Below are 26,251 nucleotides of genomic sequence, written 5' to 3'. Positions count from 1 at the left end.
GAACAGAACACTGAATGTGATGACAGTTGGTGGGTACCACCAACGTACAGTCTTGGTTCTTTCGAAAGCTAACATCCAAATTATCTTTTGGAGAATTACATCGTTCTCCATTGTGTTCATTATAAATATGCTGAAAATCAATTGCTTTGCCCTGCTCTAGCTAAGGAATGAGATTAAAATCTTCTAAGTTAATGCATCTTGAGTATAATGACACAAGAAAAAAAAATAGAGGGTATTTATTTCAGATTACACAATCTGATGAGACTCAATTAGTTCAGATCCCTGAGTCTGTTTTGCCAACCCATTATTTTATAAATAAATCTTTTTAAGCCCTCGCTTTAAACCAGAGAGTTACAGATACACTTCTAACAAAGTCTGTCTTGTTTAACATAAGAACTAGTTTTTAATTTTTTCTTTCTTTTCTTGCCATCCAAAAACTCAGTTACACTAAGGAAAGGTACATGTATGGCATGTGCATTTTTATTTAGGATAATGAGAAAAAAATTCCAAATTATACATAATGACATCAAAGTATATATAATTCAAGATATTTCAAAATATAGTTTAAAAAAGAGAAATGAGGTATTTCAAGACGAAAGCCAGTTGTTCATATAAGTAATTTAACTATTTTATTGGTAGGATTAATTGAAGAAATATATTTTGAAAAAGTTTTATTTTTTGCAATATCGATTTTATGATTTTAATTATTTACTAATGTTTGTTCTTTTAAATTCTTTTCTTCTTACAGGCTGACTTATTTTATTTCTTCTTTTTTAACTTTCACTTTGAATGCATAACTATTTTATGTTTCTATTCTAGTAATCAAAGTGTTTAAGGTGTACATTTGTTTGTAAGTAAAGCTTTATTTTTCCATAGTTTTAGTATTTTGTTATTGCTACTTTAAAGATATTCTCCTATTTTAGTTTTTATTTCTTTTTGACTCATAAAAATTTTAAGAGTGAGCTTAAAAAAATATTAAAGTATTTGGAAAAAGTATTATGTTTTATTTTACTTTACATAAATAATATTTCTAATATTTTCTGTATTATGATTAAAAATGTAGTATTACTTCTATGTTTGGGAAATTATTAAAGTCATGTTTTGTTGTGATATAAAATACATTTTCAAATAAATGTTTTATAGACACTTATTCTGAGGTTACAGAGTTCGACACATACAAATATAAACAGTCTTCATTATAATATTTATTCTGTTGTATCTATTATTTCTAGTCTCTTTATTATAGAACTGAGTATGTGAAAATCTCTCATTATGATGACATTTCCATCAATTTCTGCAATTTATGTTTAATTTATGAAATTAAAATATAAAGATTCATGAGAGTTGTATTCTCCACTGTAAATTATATTCTTTACAATTAATTACAACGTACCTTTCTCTTTCCTTTTTATTTGCCTCGAATGCAACATGGTCTGATATTAATAGCTGAGCTTATATTTGTTTCTGTGCTTTATTGTCTGCTCTGTATCATTATCTATTTATTTACATGCCATTTTGCTCAGTCACTTCCTTTAGACAGCAACATATCTTTAGAGCTTTTTTTTTTTAACAGTCTCGACATATTTTTTTTTTCTTTTAATAGATGAGTTTAACCATTTATCATTATAGTATTGCTTGGGTTTAATTTTGCTATATTAGATTTCCTCTTTTTATTGACTTTTCTTGGAAACTACCTGGTTCCCTTATTTCTATGGCATTATTGAGGTAATTCTTTAATCTTTCTCATTATCATTAATTATAATCATAACCAATACTATAAAGATTAAACAAGTATATATGCATATAATTATGTATACAAGATACATATCGATATACTTGAATACTTAAATACTTGAATATTTATATGTGTGTATATGTGTTGTGTGTTTGTGCGTATGTGTCTGTATGTGTATTTGGTCTTTAAAATAACTTAACATAGCACAGACTTTTTACTGTGGCATAATTTTAATATTGTTTTAGAGATGAGAACTCTGTCTTGGGTTCAGTAAAATCAAGTGACCTACCCAAGTGAACTGGCAAGCTGGTGATCCTGGTATTTTAAGTCACTGTACAATATTACCAGTATGATCTCTTAGTGCCTTGTATTACTCTAATTCTTTCTTGATTTGTTGTCTATTCTACCTCTATCCACATCAATTCATTAATTCATTCATTATTCAACAAATATATCTTGAGCAACTAACTTTAGTCTAGGTTCTGAGGACAGTAAACAAAATGGGTAAAAATGTCTATCCTCATGAATTATAAATAAAATGAACATCTTGAGTATGCTCATTATGCTAGAGCAGGGGAGTATAATGGAGAAAGAAAATGCTAACTTTAAGGAGAATTTCTGCCTGCATAGAGTTATTTTTAGGTACCTTCTGGTTAGAAGTGGGACTTTCTTCTACCCAGGAACTTATTTCTTCTTATTTTTCACGAGACTATAAATTCAAGCCCTATATTAGCTTATTATTAAAGCATATATTTATTACATATATATATATTTTGGACACATAATGCAATTATAACAATTAATAATAGTTATTTTTGCTTACACTAACTTCCAGAATATATGCAATCAATTTAAATTTACCCTTAGCAAGCATATAATGTTTCATTTCTCCATTCTAGTGTGCCATACATTCTAGTTTGCCATCTACATTCTAGTTTTCACCTCTTGTTTGAGCATAATCATTAGTAATTCTTGCACTTTTTTAAAATAAGAAAGCTTTTGACTACTTATCGTTAAAAATCTCTAAGATCTACTACTAAATAAAAAAGTAAAATGCAGAACAACATATGTGATATGTAGGCATTTTTCTAAAAATAGAAGAAAGGAAAATGCACACACATTTTTTCTTGATAGACATGTGAACTATCTTTGAGAAGATATGCAAGAAAGTGATAACAATTGGTTGCCAAGTCTCAGAGGTAGAAATTTTTGGTATGGGAAGCAGACTTTTTATACTTTTGAATTGTGTTATTGTATCACTCAGACAGATAATAAATACAACTTATATTTAAAGAAAACAAAAGTAATGGTTAGCTAATCGAGCCCAAGTAAAAGTCTGTAGAAATCATAAATGATTTCCAATGATTCATATTTGTGAACAGCTGTAAATATTGACTAAGAAATCATACTCTTGAAATCTTTCTGATCTTTTAGTATAATTGATTGTGAACTCTTTTCATCCTTTGCATAGATGATTGTATCTTTGTACTTTTTATTAATAAATTTCATTTTCAGACTAGTTTTAGATGTGCAGAAAAATTGAGATGATAGTATAGAGTTCTCATATACATCACACCTAGTTTCCCCTATTATTAACGTTTAAATATAGGACATTTGTTACAATTAATAAACCAATTTTGATATATTATTATTAACTAAAGTCCATATCTTATGCAAATTTCTCTACTTTTATTTATTGTACTTTTTCTGTTTCAGGATCTTCATCAAGAACCTACAGGCTTGTGTCTCTGTGTATCAGAAAGAATACATGGAAAAGCATACATTTTAACCACATGAGCAGATTTATTTAAGAATCCATGTACTTGAAACTTTGCTATCAGTCATCTCACCCTTGAAAGGACAGAATAAGTTACTCTAGGTAGCTTCAAGGAAGATTTAATTTCAGATTGATGTTTTCTACTTTGATAGCCCATTCTTCCATCCTTCCAGTCAGTCTCACTGAAATCAACCCAGACAAATATCCCTACTTACAGCTTGCAATCTCTAAAGCAAACCCATTTCGGGAGCGCAAAGTCAAGCTTAGGGCAGAATGTCAATGCATGCATCATGTGGTGTGTAGTTTTATTTACAACATTTGGTAGGCACTAACTCTAGATTAGACCCATATGTGTTCCCCAAATTCTAGAACCATAAGATAATTGCCTCCTAAATTTTAATTGGTTTAGAGCTAAATAATAATTTTTTAAAAAGCTTCATATAGAAAGTTATTACATTGACTTTTCTGGTTTCCTCCTTCTTTTCTTCCTTCTCTACAAATAAAGTTGCTAGAATTATGCGAGTATAACTATTTTTTATGGATATATGCTTTTATTTTCCTTTAATAAATACCTAAACTTGGCTGAGTCACATGGTAAATTTAAGTTTAACTTTAAAAGAAGTAGCCAAACTGTTTTCTAAAGTTTTTTACAATTTTCAGTTTCTACCACCAGCATATAAGAGTTCCATTTTCTCCACATAGATGACAATACTTGGTAGGTCAGTTGTTTTAATTTTAGACATTTTAGTGAGTTTGTTGTATCTCACTGTGGTTTATCAAATAGCTTTTATTGGTGATGTCTAATATAGTTTAATAGAATACCCTTAATTGCCTTATTTGAAAAAATATTGTTATATTCAAGAATATTTTGTTTTTCAATAATGTTTCAAACATTTTGACAAAAATTTAAAAATTCTTTTCAATCTTTTAAGAAAGTACTGGTTATCCAAAAATAAATTAGACATCGTGCCTTTTCTTATAAAATTGGTAGTCTAGAGAGTAAAGCAGATATTTTAGACATGGTAAAAGTCAAATTCTAGGGCACAGTTTGGTATTTTGGTGGTTAAATGAGAACAAAGAAGAAAAAAATCACCAAGGAATTTCAATATTTAAGATATATTGAGAAGGAAGGTAAAGAAAAGGAAATTAGAGGTAGGAATTATGGAGTGGAGGAAAGGTAGAAATTATGCAAAAGAGAAAGAATTTTGAAGATTTCAAGAAAGGAAAAGATCCTGAAAGCAGGGCATGGTTAACAAGTACAAATATCGAGAAGCAGTCCACTAGGATAAGATCTGATATGAACCTTTGGGTCTGAAAGTGTCAACTTGTGATTTAAGTGTATTTTTAGTATTATGATAAAATTGGCCATCTCTCCATCTAGAAGTAAGCTAAAAGTTTTTGATTTTGAAAAAGTTTTCTCAAAAACGGTTTTGAATTTTTCTCCGTATAGGTCACACATTTTTACTCATACTCTCTCAACATTTACAATATGAACACTATATTTAATTTATTATTTTTAGCTGTGTGTTGTTGACACTCAAGGAGTACTATAAGGATTTATTTCTTTTTTATTATTTGCTTTTCCCTTATGTCATTTTTACTAATCCAAATAGTATTTTAGTAATTTATTTATTTTGTTATAAGCGAACAATATATATTTTTTTGCTTTTCCAATATTGATTTCCATTATTTCTGGTTACACATTAATGTATCATCCAAATTTTAAAAACACTATCTACCACTGGTAACAATAGTTGCCATCCTAATTTCGTTCCAATTTTTTAAAAAATGACTGGAGTTTAATATTAATCTTCAGTTTCAAAGAATTTTGTTTTATTAAGGAAGAAACTATTTTTTCTGTTTCCAAATATTTGAGAGTAAATGTTAAACTTTATTAAATATTTTCCAGACATTAACTAAAATTATATATATACACATATATATACACATATATGTATATATACACACAATATTTACATATATAACTTTATATATAATACTTTTTTTAACTTACAATAATGGTGTTCATCTTCAGTTTGCCTTATGCTCATCAGCTGCAGATAATTATGACTGCCAAAGTCTATACTTGGCTATGTCTTGATGGCAGTGGTATGTGAGTGGGTTTGGATCACCTCTGGTGTCAGAAATCAGAGTTATTCCCCCAAGTCTAGAATTCAGTGTGCCTGCAGTAAGCTTCAATGTGTATGTCTGTTTTCTGGCTCCTCTGCTTCTTGCAGACGCTATTATATAACTGAATGCAGCTAATTTTGTCTTCCCATGTCCTTTTGGCCTATTGTGGCAGTCTCCCTCAACTTGGGGGATAATTCTTTCCTCTTCATCCATCAACATCTCTCAAAATGAGAGTGTGGTACTTCCTGACATCTCTCTCCAAGTTTATTTTAAAAACTCCCAAAGAAATGATTCGAATCCCAGCCTTGTCTCAGAGTTTCCAAATAAGGAAGCACAAACTTAGTCTTTAGCCTATTTTTTGCTTTCTCAATCACATATTGATTCCTCTTACAAGCAGAAAGTCCTGCCTGGAATAACACTTATTTGGCTGCTGTTTGAATTCTCTTTCATTCTTTTCTATTGACCACATTTCCTAGTTCTATTCTTTTCTCTTTCCTTTTCTAAAGTGCCCCTTCTGAAAACAACTGGATCCTATTTCATTAAATCCTGTTATGAAATGAATTACATTTTATTCTGTATCTTAGTCTCCAAATTATACACCTTTAGATATGAAATATACTAACATTTGCTACGTTTCTTTGTACACTAGTTAGTAATATTGGATAGCTTCTAAAGAGGCTAAACATTTTATTTTAAAATTATATTTTCCTTTCTATATGATCCTAGATTTAGATACCAGTTTCTATTGATTTTGCCAGAAACATAATAAATGCATCTTTTCTTCCTCCCTCACTCTCTCCTTTCTTTCCTTTTTTCCTTTTTTCCTTCCTTCCTTCCTTCCTTCCTTCCTTCCTTCCTTCCTTCCTTCCTTCCTTCCTTCCTTCCTTCCTTCCTCCTTCCTCCTTCCTTCTTTTCTTCCCTCCTACCTTGCTTCCATCCATCCTCTCTCCCTTCTTCCTTTCTTCCATTTTTCTTTCCTTCTGGTCTGTGTTTAAAAACATTCCGTAGTTGATAGTTTACTCAAATTATCTTTACTTTTTTTTAGAGATAGTATTTAAATTCAGGGCTATAACTGTAAGCAGTTTTCATTAAATCGCCATAGAAATTAATATAAAATGTTTTGATTTTCACAGTTTTCTAAACTATATTATGCATTCAGTTTTCTCTTGACCAAATTATTATTCAGAATAGTACTTTTAAATTAACCACTGTATAATGTTCAGTAAGTATTTAAATTCATACAATTAATTTAAAAACTGTACAAATTATATTTAATATTTAAAAAGTAGTATAATCACATCAAAAATTGTGCAGAAAGATAAAAAAGCAAACCCATCATACTAAAATAATTATTTAGTTCCATTTGGTAAACCTCTGTCATATTTTTCCATACACATGCTTGTTTTTATGGAATTGTACAAATAAGTATTTTTTTAATTATAATATTTGTCTTTATTTTTACCAATTACTCAAAAAACATATGAGGTTGTTATTTGCCATTATGCCATAAACATTTTTCATATTGCTGCATAAGTATTTATAATAATTATAAATATTAGGATGCATAAATTCTACTGAATGAATATGCTATAATTTGATTATTTCTTTATCATTGGGCATTTAACTTATTCCTATTTGGGGTTATGATAAATAATGCTGAGTTAAATTTATGACTTTTTCAGTTTTGGATAATTTTCTTAAGACACACTTACATAAATGAGGTTCTGGCATAGAAAGTATGAATTTTTTATGGCTCCTATTATAATGCCAAATTGCCTTGCTAAATTGTTGGAGCATTTAAAAATGCAATCAGATATGCGTGAGAGTACCCATTTCTTTATTCCCTTGCCAGCATAAGATATTATCATTTAAAATCGTCTTTTCTTAATTGAAGAGATTTAAAAGGGAAATGTTTTTAATTTGCATTTGTCTTTAATTTTTCATAAATGTGTTTATATGTTACATTTCTCAGTTTTTAAACTATCCGTTTATGTCAGTTGACCATTTTTTATATTTGGCTAGTATACATATATCATTCTAGCTGATCTTAATAGTACTTACAAAAATATCAATGCACTTTGTTGATTAGCATACTATATTTTATTTTCCTCAGATACAACTTTTAATGAGTTTATTGATCAAAATGATAAGAACAATATTTGACACTTTTTACTCAATACAGACTTTAGAAGATATATTTGGTGTGCCTCTCATTCTATTTGATTAAATACATTCATACATTACATTTAAGTTCACAATACATGTTGCAAAGATGATAAGGTAAATTTCCAAAAGAGCCAGAAAAAACATAGAAGTCTCATAAATATCCAGCATCCAAGTGTCACCTCTCAGTGTTAACATTCATAAATTAATCAGTGGTTTTCATTTTTCAGTTTTTTAATTATCAGTGCCTTGCCGGATTGACTACATGAAAATCATGCCAATTTGAATCTTGGGAAAATAATTTAAATCTTTAAAAAATTAACAGATAGAAAATGGAAGATGACCCAGTGTTGGCTCCAAGCAATCTCTATTCAAACTCTTGCTTCTGCCTAGGAAGTCTGGGGTACAGAAGAACTCCTGGGGTGAAGTGAGGAGAGCTGGAAGCAGGGATGGGTTTATCAAACACAGTCAGTGTGTACTGCACAGTCATTTTGACCATGGCAATTAGCTGATCTAGAACAATGGTCTATGAAGATTTCCAGTGAATCCAGATGGGTAAATTGACATTTTAAGCCTTTATGCCTAGTCATCTTCTCTGGCGTGAAGTCCATCATAGCCATCGAGCTGTCTAGGCAGTCCTTCCCAAGCTCATTGAGTTGTTTTTGCATTCTTTCTGTGTCTCCATGTACCTGAGATGAGGTTCTGCCCTTTAGCAGGGAATAAAATCTAAGAGTGAGTACAGCCTGGGGTGGAGGTTTTCTATTCTTTTGGAGTCTGATCTCCTGCCACTCCAGAAATTCCACCCTCTTCCCTGTCTCCCTGCCACCCCAGCAGCAACCCTTCTCTGTGGCTGTTCAGCTAGTCAGAGAAAAATAACAAAAACAAAACAACATTCCTTTGGAGGAAGAATCTGCCTTCAGCTCTTTAATCCACATTTGGTTTGCCCTGTAGATTGTCGAAAGAAGTGAACCCACAGAGATCATTTCCCAAATGGAGTCTAGCTCCACCTGTGAAAGACCTCTTGGAGTCGTGTGGATGAATTAGGTCCACAGAGTGCATAGAGCAGTGTCTGGCATGAAGTCAACTCATAATAAATGAAAACCATTATCTTCTACATATAGGTTAGTTCTGTTTCTCAGGTTCTCCCTGGATAAAATTTTCATATAATAATCAATGGATTCTTGTTAGAAATTGTAGCAATGAAATAAGAAGCATGCTCTGTTGAACCGTATACTTAATGTGTACAATGTTTTGTTTTTATTTTTTCTATGAATTTTTAAGAAACTTTTTGAATTATTTTTTCTTTCCCTCACTAAAATAAAAGGGGAAAGCATATTTTTTTTATAAATAGTTATAAATACTGTAATCAAAAATTAGAATTATATTGGAATAGAAAGCTATGCATGGTTTAACTTTAGATTCTATAAGATATCTAGCATATAATAAGTGCTTAAATAATACCTGAATCTTATATAGTACTTGTGTCAAGTGCATTTTCAAGTGCTTTACCTATATTAACTCATCAGTCTTTTAACCCACTCATATAAAATTGTCAACAATGTTTTTATCATTTTATAGATAAGAAACTGACACACAGAAACCTGCCCAAGGTCATTAAGCTGGTGTAGCACACCTGGAATTTAAATCAATATATATATATTTTTTTTCTTTGAAGACTCTATAGTGTTAAAATATTAACATTGTATTTTCTCTAAGAAGCATCCAGTAACACATGGATGCTCTTCAAAAATGACTTTTATGTCTAATCTATAATGATGGGCAACAACATAGTCTTATAATGATGAAACACCCCAGTGATTAATCAGTCATTGAAAAAGAAGGTTGGTATAAAATAAAAAATATATATATATGATATGTATGAATATATGTAGCACTTATATATGTGTGTGTATAAATGTATGTTTATATGTGTATAATACATGCATATTTAAGGATATAAAATATTAAAATTGGAATGGATCATATGAATGCATTTTACTTTTATATATATTCTTATGAGATACATGAATGTATATATGTATTTTAACATTGTAGATACAGTCTATTAAGAAAATACATGTTCACCCAAACAGAAAATGAATTATTTGTCAAATTGAGAGATCTTATTTTGAGCTTATAAACTATGAACATGTATATTACATTAATATATTTAATCTTTCTGGCCCCTTAGTACTTTACCAATAAAATGACATTTTAATTATCCAAAGACAATTTCAAAAGTGAAAGAAGCCACTAAAAAGAATTATTTGAAATATTTATCTGTTGTATGAAAATTAGTTCTATTATAGTAGTGAGCTTATATAATAGTTTTTTCCAAAAGTGTTATTTTTACTTTAAAATAAAAAACAAAATATTTTTAAAAATAAATTCTTTATCATAATAATTAGAACATTAAATTTTAACCAAAGCAAAGTATTTGTCTTGATATGTTATCACATTTTAAATCAGCTATCTAGCCTCACAGCAAAAGGTGTGGTCTTCTCTTAGAGGCAGAAAGTGAGAGGGACAGTGAGAGACAGTGAGAGACAGAGTAAAGGCAATGAAAGGGAATTCAGTTTATATGTCATTTTTTAGTTCCCATCTCCTTCGATATGGACATACAGTGAGGAAAGGGAAGAGTATGTAGCCTGAAAAGGTAAAAATATGCAGAGTGAAAGGCCTCTTGGCAGTTCCCAGCCTGTAATCCATAAGTTTCTCGCGGTGTTAGCCATAGAGAATGACTCTTATTTTCTGTTTCCTCTTCACAGGTGTGGAGAATGGGTTGCTATCAATCCCAGTAGAAATCTGTTGTTCTGGAGGTGTCCTCCTGTCCTGGCCTCAGTATACGCAGTACTGCTGATCAGTATATGCAGTCTCTGAATGTGGCTTTATTAACATTTTAATGTTCTTGCCTCCTCCCTGCATTATTCCCCCCTCAGAGATTTTTTCTCTTACTCTTTTTTTTTAAATTTACTTATTTATTTTATTAATTTCAAGAATATAGTACATTGGTTAGAAATTTATATGGTTTATAAAATGATCTCCCTAATTGCTCCTTTTCTCCTCTGGTTTTTCACCTAGCCAATATATTAATGCTAACTGCATTCCCTATGCTGTGCTCCTCATCCCTGTAACCTTCTATTAATTACTAATTTGTACTTCTTTAACCCTTCACCCCATTCTCCCAGCCCCTCAACCCACCTCCCCTCTGTCACCAAATTGTCCACTATATTCGTGAGCCTGTTTTTGATTAGTTCTTTTTGTTCCTTAGATTCTGCATATACGTGAAATCATATGATATTTATTTTTCTCTGTCTTACTTATTTCATTCAGCATAATAACCTCTAGGTCCATCCATATTGTTGCAAATGGTAGGATTTCATTTTTTTTAATGGCTGAGTAATATTCCACTGTATATATAAACCATAACTCCTTTATCTAATCATCTGTTGATGGGTATTTAGGTTACTTCCAAACCAATATATTTTTAATTGAGAAAATACTGTCTCTGTAAATGTTGGGCTATTGATAAAGTAGAACAAATTCTGTCACTGAGGATTTCTAAATCTAAGGATAAAAAATTGAAATTTATAAACATTTTAGGTCAAGTATTTTACAAGAAATATCTTTGTAACACTATGGGACTTTGACATGTTCAAACCATTTTCTAAAACAAAACACATTACTTAAGTTATTTCTTTATGGTTCTTTAGAATATCTCATCAAATTTAGAGTTTTCAAAATCAGAGATCTCAATTTTATTTCATTTTTAGCAGAGTAAAAATCTATGTAATTAAAAGGAGATTCATCAAAAGTCATTTCCACCAATTAAATATTTTAAAATTAAATTATAAAATTTTGTTTAATTTCATAAACTGAAATCTTATTGATTTGTCCAGTTCCTTCTTTATTTTGTAAGAATAAATTTCAATGTCTTCCTGATTGCAAACTTTGCTATCAATTATAATTTGCTAAAACTTCAAAATTGAAAGTTTGGATTATTTTAGTCATTGAGTAATTACATCGATTATCATATGTTTCTTAGTTTAGTAAGAACATTTTTTATTATGTCCTGTGTTCCATCAAAATGAGTATTTATATCATCACTACAAAATTATAGAATTTTATTTTGATTGTTGGATTTTTAAACTGAATTTACGATGACATTTACAATACTGTCTGACATTTTACATTTCGAACGAATGGCATTTCTAAAAGATTATTTTGACTCAAGAAATTGAGTTTAAAAATTAAATCTTAATTGTGATTAGCTTATTTTCTCTTTTAAGAATCTGATGATGTAATAATGAAGCCATTTTATTTATTTATTTATTTTAAATATTATTTATTTATTTTTTATAATGACATGGGTTAACAAAAGCCAATAAGTTTCAGCTATATATTTTAACAGTAAAGTATAAATATTTACATTGTGTTCAACTGTCCTTAGTTAGATTTCTTTCTGTCCCCACATATTTGACCCTTTTTACCCCATCTCCCTTCCCCTTTCCCCTCTTCCTACCCAAAGCCATTTTATTAATAACTATTGTTTCACTTCTCATGTGTACAAGAAAACTTGGAGTCGAAAATAAGTGAAATTAACAATCTAAACCAGTCCAATAGAACTTTTTGCAATGATAAAAACATTATAGATTTGCACTGTCTAAATGTTAGCCACAGACATAAGCCAGAGTCTCTACTTAATCTTTCAAATGTGGCTAGTGTTACCAAATCAAAAATTTAATTTAATTTAATGTTAATTTAAATCTATATAACCATGTGAGGCTAGTGGCAACTTTGTTGGACAACACAGATAAAGTTTTGATCTCAATGAAAAATCTCAATTCAAAGGATGATATTAGAATGTGTTTTATGCATTTGATCATGTTAAAATTTTGTGTTTAGGTAAAGCCTTTTTAAAATAAATATTAATTGTTAAAGTAGATACTGAGGTTTTAGCAACACAATTGAGCCTTTGTTTTTACATGGAGTCGGTGATATCACTGCAAGTCAAATGGTATATGAAAAATGTTAATAGGTATTTTGGGTAAGTAAACACATCAAATTATTTTGACAAGCAGGAATTAATTGTCTATGGCCATGCCACCTTAAACAAGCCTGATCCCATCTGATCTCAGAAGCTAAGCAGGGTTGGGCCTGGTTAATACTTGGATGGGAGACCACCTAGGAAGATCAGGTACTGAAGGCATAAAGTAAATAGGTAAATAGATAAGACATTGGCATTAATTTTCCATTCAAAATGGATGTTATTTCTTCTTTTTCCTTTGAGCTTTTGAGGTATCTAGCCTTCCTGCCAAGTAATACAAGTGTTATCAAACAATAAATAAGTAAATAGTTGTAGATTTACACCATTCAACAACTGACAAAAACTGTGGCAATAGAGTTACTTCAATACTACTTATATTTTATGACCAAACTACACAGCCCTATTTTCCTGCATATAAACTGCATACATTTAACCTATATTTCTTCCATGTACTCACTGACCACACTGATTTTTAGTCCGGTGGCTCTTGTATCTCACAAGCTGGGGACCGAGCTACTTCACAAATTGTCTAGTATACTAAATGACCTGCAGAGGCAATGATGTTAAATATGTTTATCAACATTAAGACTAGAAGGAGTTGACAGGCCGTGGCTGCTGATGTTGGAGAATATTTTATTTAAAAAAATTGGCTTTAGTGAGGTGTAACTGAGAAATAAAATTGTAAGATATTTATGTGTACTTCATGGTGATTTGATATATGTACATATCATGAAAGGATTCTACTCATCTAGTTAATTAATACATCCATCATCTCACATATTTACCTTTATTAAAAAAAATTGGTAAGAACATTTAAGTTCTACTCTTTTAGCAAATTCAATTATATAATACAATGTTATCAACTATAGTCATGTTTTACACCAGATCCTCAGACCTTATTCATCTTGTAGCAGAAAGTTGACATCCTTTCACCAACCTTTTCCTTTTCCCCACCCCCTCCCCTAGACCCTGGCAACCACTTTTTTACTTTCTGTTATTAAAAGTTTTTTTTTCCTATTTTTTAGATTCTACATATAAGTGATACCATGCAGTATTTATCTTTCTCTGTCTGGCTTATTTCACTTAGCATAATGTCTTCAAGTTCTATCCATGTTTTTGCAAATGGCAGAATCTTTTTCTTCCTCATGGCTGAATGATATTCTATATATATATATAGATAGCCAAGATACCTAAATGTTCATTAACAGATATATATCACATATATGTGATATATATGTGATATATATGTGATATATATATGTGATATATATGTGATATATATGCATATATATCACATATATATTTCTATATATATATGCATATATATCACACATATAATTTCTATATATAATATGGCATTTCTATTATCAAACAGTAATATATATAGATATCAACATCTTCTTATACATTTTATTGTTAATGCATATATATCACATATATGTGATATATATATGTGATATATATCTGTGATATATATATATATGTGATATATATGCATATATATGCATATGTGATATATATGCATATATATGCATATGTGATATATATGCATATATATCACATATATATATATATATCACATCTTCTTCATCCATTTATCTGTTAATGAACATTTAGGTATCTTGGCTATTGCCAAGATATATATATGCATATATATCACATATATATATATATATCACATCTTCTTCATCCATTTATCTGTTAATGAACATTTAGGTATCTTGGCTATTGTGAATAATATTGCAATGAGGATATCTCTTTGATACCCTGTTCTTATATCCTTTGGATATTTGCCCAAAAGTAGGATTGCTGAGAACATTCCATTTCATCAGAAAACCCACAAGCTATTCTTGAGAGAAAGGAATTAGTTACAGTTCACCTTGAAAAGATTGGGAAAGAGAGGTAGGGTTCAGTCTTCCAGATTTAACCACCCATTAAAGGGAGAACTTCGTTTATTATACGTATGTCTCATACAGTCTGAATGAGACCATATTAGAAAATTGAAGTACAAAGTGAAAGTCCATCGAAAGCATTCTAGCTTACTTTATTGTAACTTTCAGTTATGATTCCTCCTTAAACACACACACACACACACACACACACACACACAATTTTCTGGGACAAATGTTAAACCATATGGGTCACTGCACAATAGTCATAAACTAGAACTCTCTTGGGAAAAGAGCATGCAGAGTTACCCTATTTGTGACCACTTAAGAGTTTAGCAGTTTCTACATTTGGGCATTTCTACCACTATATATACCTTTTGGCCAACTAATACGATTCTCTGCTCATTCTTCTTCCTTCTTGACTTGATTTCTAAATTTATTGCATATTTTTAATTTCTGTTTTTTAAAACCCATAATTTTTATTATTTCCTTGAATAGGGCTTTAAGGCCTTCAGCCTCGAGGTTGTCCTATTAGTCAAACTTCATAGTAATAAACAGACAGCCTGGTTTCTCAACCAAGAAAGGTACATACATCGAAGGCTTTTAAATATTAATATTATTGAACACCTCCTTGGGCTAAGAGGAACGTACAGAAGATATCTCCAGGTTCATGAGCACAACCCTGAAGGCCCAAATTCCTTTCATTACATGCTGCAAAACTTTCAGAATTTAGTATGTAGGTGAATCTTTATTTACAAAATAAATTTCGAAATGACTGAATTAAAAATGAAGAGTTTTTCTGGGCCGAATATTCAAGATATTTTTCCCTTCTATGCAAGAACATTATCCATATGGGATGCTTAAGAGTAAAGAAAATCAAGTGGAAAACATTTATAAATTCATCATCCCATGGATGTAGTGCCAGAGAAATCACCACTGTTTCTGCATATTGTGCATGATTGATTTTTTTGGTGATAAAAATAAAGGTCTAGAATTTGGAGAAAGTGGTTCTGTGAGAGACGTTAATAAATTCTTCCCTCTTCCATTTCAAGTCTGTAACACATCATAGGTCTGTTACTGTTGAAATATGGCAGAGATAGAACGCAGTGAGTATCAACTCGTGTTGATGATATTCATTTAATCTTAATATATTGGTTTATCGTCCTTGATACTGTAAGTGGTTGGATAGAGGCTTTCTTTCTCCACAAGGCAGGGACTCCAGAAGATGATGTTTATTCAAGAATTTAATAGAATTCTTATGAGACAGTTTCAAAGACTTAACTACAGGGTTCCTTTAGATTTGCCTATCCTTCTGGGTAAATAATTTTGTTTTCTTCTAAAATTGTATTAGTTATGTCCAGAACTTTTCTAGGACTAAATTTTGTTCTGCGTTCCCCCATCTCAAATAATTTTCATCTTCTCTCTCTTTTCCTTCCTTCCTTCCTTCCCTATTTCCTTCCTTCCTTCCTTCCTTCCTTCCTTCCTTCCTTCCTTCCTTCCTTCCTCCCTCCCTCCCTCCCTCCCTCCCTTCCTCCCTTTCTCCCTCTCTCCCTCCCTCCCTTCCTTTCTTCTTTCTTTCCTTTCTGCCTTTTTCTTCTCCCTCCCTCCCTCCCCCTCTCTCCTTCACTTATTCCCTCTTTTTTTTCCCTTTTCTTCTTTTTTCTATTATTACTCATGATGTGCCTACTCCAGGCACAGGAATTAATGGATTATTATCTCTGATCTGAGATTCACAGTTTTGTGGGGAGCTAGGGCAAAGAGGTAAGAACTAGGATTAACCTAATAGAACCATAAAACTTGGTCAAAATTTTGTTACCATTATCTAAAATTAAACTAGAATACCATGAATTCATTACTTCTAAAATCTGAACATGAAGACTGATAGTAGTGCAATCTTTTTTTGCCTCTCAATATCATGAATCCTGATAGGCATTTGTTTGAGAATGAAATTCATTAAAGAAAAGAGTTCTCAAGGCATCTTTGGATAAAACAAAACAAAACAAAACAAAACTTTTCCTTTCTGTAGTGGTGGCTTTACTCTTGCTCTTTGAGTGGTGTCTATAATTCCTCTTATAACTTGCAGCCACCCATTGTTCTATATCAAGCATCTCTCTTTAATGGGAGTCACATAGTCCTGTCTCAAACAATAATTGAATAAAGAAAAGCATATGGTTGATTCTATAAAAAAGTTCTTCAAGAAATAAAGCATATTGTCCAATTTAAGAAAACAGTGTAAGGATTACATTTTTAGGTATATTAAATGTCACTTGGGAAATTAATGGAGAATATATCACAAAAAAAAATTCTGCTTTGGCAACTTAGTCCTAATTTAAATCCTCGTTTCCTATAGAACTCCTCATGGAACTGCCTAAGGGAGTCTGTAATAACTAACCTCACCCCTAGTTGCCATTTTTCTTATTTGCAAACACTTAAAGGAAGATCCTTGACACCCACAGAGCCAGTAGGCTGTTTCACATGGTGATGAGTATGCTAACATGTTATTGTAATGTTCTTTTTTCAGTATTTTCACTTATATGTGAACTTCCCCATTGACTGCAAATTCTTCCAGGGCAGTGACAACAACTTCTGATTGTTTTATACCTTGCTTAATAAATTCTAAAAGGAACAAAAAAACAATGCAAAACATTCAATATTCAGACAAATTTCTCTATATTTAATTTATGTCTTCTTTTTCCTATTCCCAGCTTCACTCCTTCCCTTCAAACATTGAGTATTTATTAAAGTTTATTATTTAAAAGTTCAAGTCAAAATTTTATCGGTCGAGATATTAAAACACCTTGAATATCTAACTTAATTAAAACTTTAAAAATATTTTTGAAAATCATGAAAGACAGCTCCTCCACATTTAACGGGGGCATGTTAAAATCACTGACAAGATATAAGGAAGAACTTGCTCTTTTGACTAATTTTCTATTTGCTTAAAATTGGTGTCCGACTTACTATAATGTATTAAAAAGTTGACAATAAGTGATATTTGATTAAAAAACTTGTAAGCAATCTCATTTTACTTAGAAAATAATATTGTCCCAAAATTCAATTTAATGCTATAATTAAATTCAGTATGCTTTATTTCAAATTGTAGATGCAGTAAAAAAGATTTCATTTTCATACACTCATTATTTCTTTTTTTAAAATAAAAGAAAAGCTCCCCCCAAATATAATGAAGCTATTACAGAAGAAATTGGGTAATCAATTTCTAATATATAACATCATGGCAATGAAATGAGCTATAATTTAAATAAAATCATCTTTGGTTAGGTCAGCAAAATGCAAAGAAAGCACTTTACTGGCATCACATTTCTCTCCCCTTCAGAGAGATGAGGCTAATGAAAAGACTCTAAGGTTAATAACAATCCCATTTTGTTCCACCATTTATTCTCTCAAAATGCAAAGCTATGATTTGACAGTCTTTTTGCCCCTTACAAACAATTGCAAAGTAACTGCTAGAAATGAATCAGTTTCCCCAGACAAGAAAGTAGTTTGATTTAATTGAACAAAGAAATCCTCCAAAACTTGAGTTCACTTGGTTTGATTTGTACCACTCAATAGCATATATCACTTAATTTTTGTAATCTCTAAATTGCTGTTTCATAATCTGAAGAAAAAAAGTTTTGAGTGTCGAATCAATAATACATTCGACTAAAACGTAGAGATTACTGAAGTGAATGAGGTTGACTGGGAGCTCAAGTACAATGCAGTTTGAGACCACTTTTGTTTATTTTTTGGGGAGGGAGTAGGGATAATGTAAAATGTTTTATGAACATTTTGTGGCTTTTCTAGCATTTTCCCTACATTGACTATTCCAAACCTCTACTTCTCATTAGCTTTCAGTTGTATATTTCTTTCATGTTCTTCAAAAATTATGTTAACTTCTTTACTAGGAAGACTATAACTTGTTTGATTAGGAGGTTACTAAATTATCCCCATGTTAATCTTATCATATAATTTTTGACATCTATTTAATTAGTTCTCTTTTAGGAAAAAAAATCTAAAAATCAGAGTTGAGTAGTGGGAAGAGCAGAAATTTTAGAGCCTAATTTGTGTGACTTTGATCCAAGAATGTAACCTTGTAAGCTTTAGTTTCTCCTCTTTAAAAGGGCCACAATGACACCCACTCCACTAGACTGTTGTGAGCTGCCTTTTATAAATGCTATGATAAAATGTCTAGCTGGTACAAAATAAGTAATAGTTCTTATGAAAATAAAATATCCTTTCCTTTGTTTTGTTTTAATGCAAACTTCTCTATTTCTTATTTCTTTCTTTCTTATACACCTTAAATCTTTCACTTACCCCTGGTTTCTTCTTCTTGATTTTCAGTAATACACACCTTATCCTCCCTCATTTTATCTTGCTGACCTACTCGAAAGTCATCATATTTTGCTGCCTTCTTTTTCTAGCATGTCAACAGCATTGTCTCCATTTCTTCCTTCCAAGTTTCTTTTTAATCCTCTGCAATCTGTTTTCTTTCCACAAAACCCTTCAGAAGATGTACTTTCAAAGGTTTCTAACAACCTATTAAATGCCAAATAGGTGACCTATCCTCTGTCTTCTGTCTCTTTAATATCTGTAGAATTGGTACTGAGAACATCTTGCCTCCTGGAAGTAAACATCTTTCTTGACAAATAAGTAACTCCCTTTGGAACTTGTGCTTATTCCAGACAATGCAAAATGTATATATGTATACACACTCATACACACACACACACATACACACGTGTGTGTGTATGTATGTGTGTGTATATACATTATTATTACAGTTGCCATTTTTGTCAAAAGAGTTGCTGAAAAGTGAACATGCATTTTACTATAAAGTATGTATTGGACTGTACTATCATTTCTCGTAAAATTCAACTCCTGATATTTATAAAAACAGTAAGTTCGTTTTTCTTGAGAAATTACACAACACAGCAGTGTATAGATTTTTAAAAACTTTACTTACCTTTTCTTCTAATCTTCCCGTGTGGTGTTTATTCATTGCTAGAACACTCAGCTCAAGAAAACTAAAATTCTGGGAGCAGCCTAGTAATAAATGTTCTGTTCTCCCCAGGCCAGGCCTGCTACAGGCTGGAAGCATACTCAGTGAAAGGGGACTCTGGTTGGTCAATTCTACATTTCTTCATTTTGTAATTTTTTTTTTCCATTCTCAGTTAGCTCACCGGAGCTTCAGCTGGTGCAGCATAGAGAGAGGGGAGGGCAAAGTGGGAAGCAAGGTCTCACCGGGCAAACTGAGCTACTAGCACAGAAATCGTCTCCTGCTCCATCACCAATTGTCAGTCATTCTCTCGCCTTCCAGATTCCCTGGGCCAGAGCCAGACCCTCAGACACTACCTCCTGAAGGAAAAAGAACATACAGCAAGCTCCTTCTCGGCTCCCTTCAAGCCAGCCTATTCTCACTAAGCCCATGTCAGGAGAAGGTAAAATTATCCTCCAAGGGGAATGAGTGGGGATTGAAACTCAGCAATGAATCTTTCCAAAAAATCACTGTCAGATATTTTTCTCTCTCACTGCTTAGACCATTTTTTATGTCCTTGACCTGAATGAGGAGTACGATAGTTGTGGAGTTGGTTCTTAAAAACGTCATTTGAAAATCTTCATATGTTGACATGACACTTTGAAGTTCACTTTGGAACTTCAATCTAAATACATTTTGATATCTAGCAAAAACTTTAAAAAATTTATTACACATACTCATGCACATATATGATGAACATCTTTCAATGTTAGTACATTCTTATCTTTTTTTCTATGAGATAATATTGAGGCTCAGAGATGTTAAAAATTTTGCCCAAGTGTACACAACTAGATTAGACTGTGAAACTGGGATTCAACCCTAAGTCTGTCTATTGTCAATGCCTATGTTAATACACTAGCATGTATTTCTTTCCCAGATTTTGTGGTATCGCCTGGCTCTTCAGAAAATGTCCCGAGCTCCTGGGCAGTAAAGCTTTAGGTCAAGATATAAACCTTGCCCAATTTTTGTTTAGATGCTACCATATCTCCAGGACAGGCCCCTGGATATTGATGATTTCACAGGAAATCTATAAATACAAGTAGTTACAAAGTTACGTTAATTGTATATACAAGGAAGAAGAGTAAATAGATGTGGATTCTGCCCACAGAAGGTTGTGGACCTCTAGATTACTCATTCATTCATTTATTCAATTATTCGATAATATTAATTGAGCACTCTGCCATAGTAATAAACTAGAAAGACAAATCTCTCTTTCATGGAGCTTATTATTCTGCTGGGAGACATGAATACATATAACAGGATTTCAGGTTGTAAGAAAGTTAAAGGTCTATAAATCAAGGTAATGAGATAATATGTGACTGTGATGTTAAGGAAGGGTCTTGTGACAGTTCGATTTCATATCTGAAGGAAGAGAAGGAGCTAGCCATGTGAAAAGTCAAGGGAAGACTTTTAATCAAGAGTACAAGGAGAGCAGTATACTGGGATGCATATGGACAATTCTTGCAATTGGAAGGTGAGTTCAGAGCTCTGGGCTGGAGATGGTCCACAGTGGACCCTTGGATATGAGCCACATAGGTGGATGCCTGCATTTGCTTCCATCTTTGTTCCCTGAGGCCTCCAGTTGAAAGGACCTGGGGGTTGCAAGCTATCAGCAGGTGTCCTTTATTTGTGCATCCCACCATAGGCACACAGAGTAGTCACCATATCCACTCCAGCCACTTTAGTATAATGCCCAAGAATAATGCCATCCTCCATTAACTTATTTTATAATCCTCGCAACAGTTTCATGGCATTTGCTATTATCATCATGTTTCAAATTAAAATCAGATGCTCAAGAAGCAGAGTGACAGACTTTCTCTGGCTGAATTTCATGTTCCGTTTGCTTATTGTTCCAGATGTAGTGGCTGTGAAGAGATTTTACATATCATGGAGGGCAGAATTCTAAGATGGCCCCCATGGTACCTTGCTTCTGAAATAAGCACATCCTCTACCAGCTATTTATTCAAACACTAACCTAAGTTCTACTATAAAAGGAATTTGCAGATGTATTTAAGATTCCAAATTAGTGGATCTTAAGATAGGAAGATAATCTACATAGACCTGATCTATTACACAAGCCCTTTAAAAAAGCCCTTTCTCTGGCTGGTCACAGAAAGAAAGTCAGAGAAATGTCCTCCAACTGGCCTGGAAGAAAGCAAGACTTCATAATATAAAGAGCCTGCAGAACGGATCATGGGGCAAGAACTGCAGACAGTCTCTAGGATTTAAGAACCATTACCAGTTGACATCCAGAAGGAAATGGGATCCTCTGTCCTGCAGCCCTAAGAAAATTAATCCTGTCAATACTAGTGAATTTGGAAGAAGACCCAACCCCCAGGTGAGTCCACCTGGCTAACACGTTTGTTTCATTCAGGTGAGATCTGGAGCAGAAAATCTAGCCATATTGTGCCCAGACTTCTGACCTATAGTAACTGTGATGGAAGATACTTGTACTTTAAGCAACTATAAGTAGCAATTTGTTAGAAAGAAAGAGAAAACTAATACTCATATGCTGTTCACATATTTTAAAGGGTCAGATGATACAAAGAAAACTTGTGGTTTTGAAGAGGGGTTTCTGCAACAAGTCACTGGCTTAAGGATCAGTCAGATGGCCCAATATTTACTTGAAACCACAAATAAAATCAATAATGTGGTGATCTGTGGCTGCGCATAGAACCCTTTATCTTATACTTTCTTTATTAACACAAATATTCTAAATCAAATAAGATCACTACATCTTATAACATTTATTCTTAATGCTTATTCTTGATAACCTGAATAATTATAAAAATTCAAATAAAATATTAAATAATTCTGAGTAAAGGAGAATCATTAAAAACTTTCACTAATTCTTCATCTTTTATTAGGTATATATACATAATGCAATACGAAATGCAGGTTGATAAAGATGCAATTTATTTGATCGGCAGAGAATACTAGCCTCGGGTGGAAAATTATAAATTTTACTAAACAGTCCATACATTTATGGCATTATCAGAATGCTGAAATGTGAAAGGTATATCTTTACCAAATTTCATTTTTGAAGAACCCACAGGGAGCTCAACAGTGTCGCCATAGAATGTTGAAAATATACTGAGTGTCACTGTCAGGAAATAGTGCCTTTCTGAAGTTTTTCCTAGTTGGTTTCCATAGCAGAGAAGTAAAAGAAAACATGGGCTTTTGCTTCTGCCACCACACATTAGTAAGCAGCTATGATGATGTGAAGAACATCATCTGGGTAATATAGTCAGCTGGGTCACGTCCACAGGAGGAAAAGGAAGGATACCTTTGCTATTCATCTAGCTAAGCTGACAAGGAAATGAGCCAAACCAGGTAACACAGGTTTAAATGAATAGCTTCCAGAGTAATATGTACAGCAGATTAGCCAATGCATGATCTAAATGGACATATTTATTATGAAATGAATATTCAAAATCTCAATAAAATATCTGGAGGGTATTTTTATGATTTTCCAGTACAATCTTATGCTGATGAATGTTGAAAACTTCTAAAACGTGATCGTGTACTTAACAATTTCCCCAGTTCTTACATATGATTTAACTTGGAAGACAAAGTTTAAATTTAAAGCCTTACTTAAATCTAAACTTTAGTTCTCTGCATTTGAATGAGTTCATTTTCTCTGACAGCACACCTGCGCACTTTAGTATTTTGTATTTTCTGAAAAATGCCTTGGGGCATGTTTGCGTCAAAGGTGCTATAGAAGTTTATTTGTATTGTACTCAAAGTGAATGCATTCTCTCCAGATTACAAGCACAATCAATAAGATGAATGAGTTTCTTGAACTCATTTAGTGCCTTGTCTATAATAGTCCCATTTCTAAGTCACCATGTAACTTGGCAAGTTTTCATCAGAGGTGGCCTCAGGACTGAATAAGCAAGGAGAAAATATAACCAATTGCCTTGGCACCCCATGTTATACCTGATGCTCTTGGCAGGCTGTGATTAAAAGTAGGTCTTACTGCAAGACCCTCTTAAGATATCTTTTCTAAAAACTTTCTGCTTTTTCAAAATACTTCCACATTGTAGCTGAAAGACTTATACGTTAAAAAAAGGCAAAGCTGGATTTGAAAAACGTAGTGCCACTCTAACCTTTAGGATTTGCCTCCGTATTTCCAAGACCATTAACTGCCTTCACTTTTCTACTGGGACATTTTGTTTCGTGTTTAAGTTGCCAAAAAGAATGGATTAATTTATTTTCTTTTTTATTTTTAATTGTTAAGATTTCTTTTTTTATTTAGTTATAGCCAATATGCAATCTTATATTGATTATATTAGTTTCAGGTATACAGTATAGTGATTTAACATTTTTATACCTTATAATATGATCACCCCACTAATTCTAGTCATGGTCATGGTCACCATGTAAATTTATCACAATTTTATAAACTGTATCTCCCTCCCACTTGTTAACTATCCCCCCCACCACCACCACCTCCCTTCTGGTAACTATCCCTTTGGTCTCTGTTTCTATGAGTCTATTTTTGTTTTGTTTAGTTTTGTTCGTTTTGTTTTTAGATTCCACATATAAATAAAATCATATGGCATTTGTCTTTCTCTGTCTGACTTATTTCGCTTAGAATAATACTCTCTGGATTCATCTGTGTTGTCGCGAATTGTAAGATTTCATTCTTTTTTATTGCTGCTTAATATTCATTATATATATGAAATCTTCTGTTGATGGGCACTTGGGTTGTTCCATATGTTGGCTATTATAAATAACGTTTCAATGAACATATCTTTTTGAATTAGTGTTTTTGCTTTCTTTGGATTAACACCCAGAAGTGGAATTGCTGGGTTGTATATATTTTTAATTTTTTTTGTGACATCGCCATACTGTTTTTTATGGGGTCTCTATCAGTTTGCAGTCCAACCAACATCTCTACATCCCTCTCAACATATGTTATTTGTTGACTTTTTGATAATAGTCATTCGGTCGGATGTGAGGTAGTATCTTTGTTGTTTTGATTTGCATTTCTCTAATTATTAGTATCTTTTCATACATCTGTTGGCCATCTGTATATCTTCTTTGAAGAAATGTCTTTTCCTGTCCTCTGCCTATTTTTCAATCAGATTGTTTATTTTTGTTGTTGTTATTGAGTTGTATAAGTTGCTTATATGTTTTGGATACCAACCCTTTATCAGATATACCATTTGCAAATATATTCTTCTAAGAAATAGATGAATTTAATTTGGTTCACTAGAATGATTTTTCCAGAAATATAAAACTTTTCTTATGTAAAAAATAAAACCCAAAGATCTCCTGCCATAATGAAAAATAGCTTGGGTTCTACACTATAATTTGTGAGGGACTAATGAACAAATGGAATATGTCGAAGAAGCTAATCTCTGAGTATACACAAGCTACATTTAAACAGGAATATTATCTTGATTCTAGAAATTAAATTTGGGCCAAAGCAATGCAATTTGATTTTTCCAAATGCTGTGTTGTTGGAATGAACTTGATTGGGCCAGGTTCCCTGGTATCTATGGATGAGTTTTAGGGCATCTGTAACCCCCTTAAAACAATATTCAAATATTTTTATCTATGTGCAAATGTAGATTTGGGAGGGAATTGGGTACTTTGTTTTCATCAAATTCTCTAAGAGAGCCATTGACCTTAAACAGACCTTAAATGGTTAAATTTTTTATAATTATTAATGACTGTAAACACAGGTATAATATACTATTTTAACAGATGTGATATCAATGCTAGTCTTTTTGCTTTGTTCATCCCTCTCCCCATATTTGATCTTTCTCCCTCTACTAGTATCATCCTCCCTTAGCCCTAACCGCTCTGTGGGTAACTCACAGTAATGACTGGATATGTATTATCCTGTACTTTTTTCAAAACTCATATTAGCATATATAAAATTCATATATATGAATGTATATGCATATATTTATACATATAGAGAATCTTGTTAATTTTTTAAAACATATTATACACTAGTTTTTAAATCAATAATATTAATGGAAATTATTCTAAGTATATGGGTATAGAAACAAATTAATTATTTTTATTGACTACATGGTATTTAAGTTGTGACATTATTTACTCAATTATTCTCCACATCGGCGCTTGTTCACTTTGCTTTCCCCTTTCCTTTTTGTCAGTATAAACAATGCTTCAGTAAACACCTTGCACATATATTTTTCTCAACTGTTGCTCTAATTGTTATAGCAAAAGGTCCTAAAAATAGCACTGCGAGGAGAAAGAGCATGTTTTAAATTTTAATAGATGCTGTCAAATATAAAGACAACAGCTCATTTCCACCAGCATTATATGTGAATGCCCTTTCAGCTTTCTATTGTAGGTTTAAAGCTCTTATTAAGTTTTTATGTCCTTGGGTTCGTAAAATAATATTTCATTATTTTTTTAGATGAGGCAACCCTTAGTTGACCTCACAGATTGTAATGATCTTGTCAGCTTACAATCCTTTGTTTTTAAATATTTTTTG

At 32.0% G+C, this 26,251-nt stretch overlaps 1 pseudogene; it reads left to right on the top strand.

Annotated features, from left to right (window-relative positions):
* Window positions 1-12,895: 12,895 nt before the first annotated feature.
* LOC118609519 lies at window positions 12,896-13,014 on the top strand (annotated as a pseudogene).
* The last annotated feature ends 13,237 nt before the right edge of the window (window positions 13,015-26,251 follow it).

This window comes from Rousettus aegyptiacus, unplaced genomic scaffold (assembly GCF_014176215.1).
Source record: "Rousettus aegyptiacus isolate mRouAeg1 unplaced genomic scaffold, mRouAeg1.p scaffold_m13_p_11, whole genome shotgun sequence".
Lineage (NCBI taxonomy): Eukaryota > Metazoa > Chordata > Mammalia > Chiroptera > Pteropodidae > Rousettus > Rousettus aegyptiacus.
The sequence above is the reverse complement of the archived record's forward strand: the minus strand, read 5'-3'. Positions and strand labels throughout refer to the sequence as shown.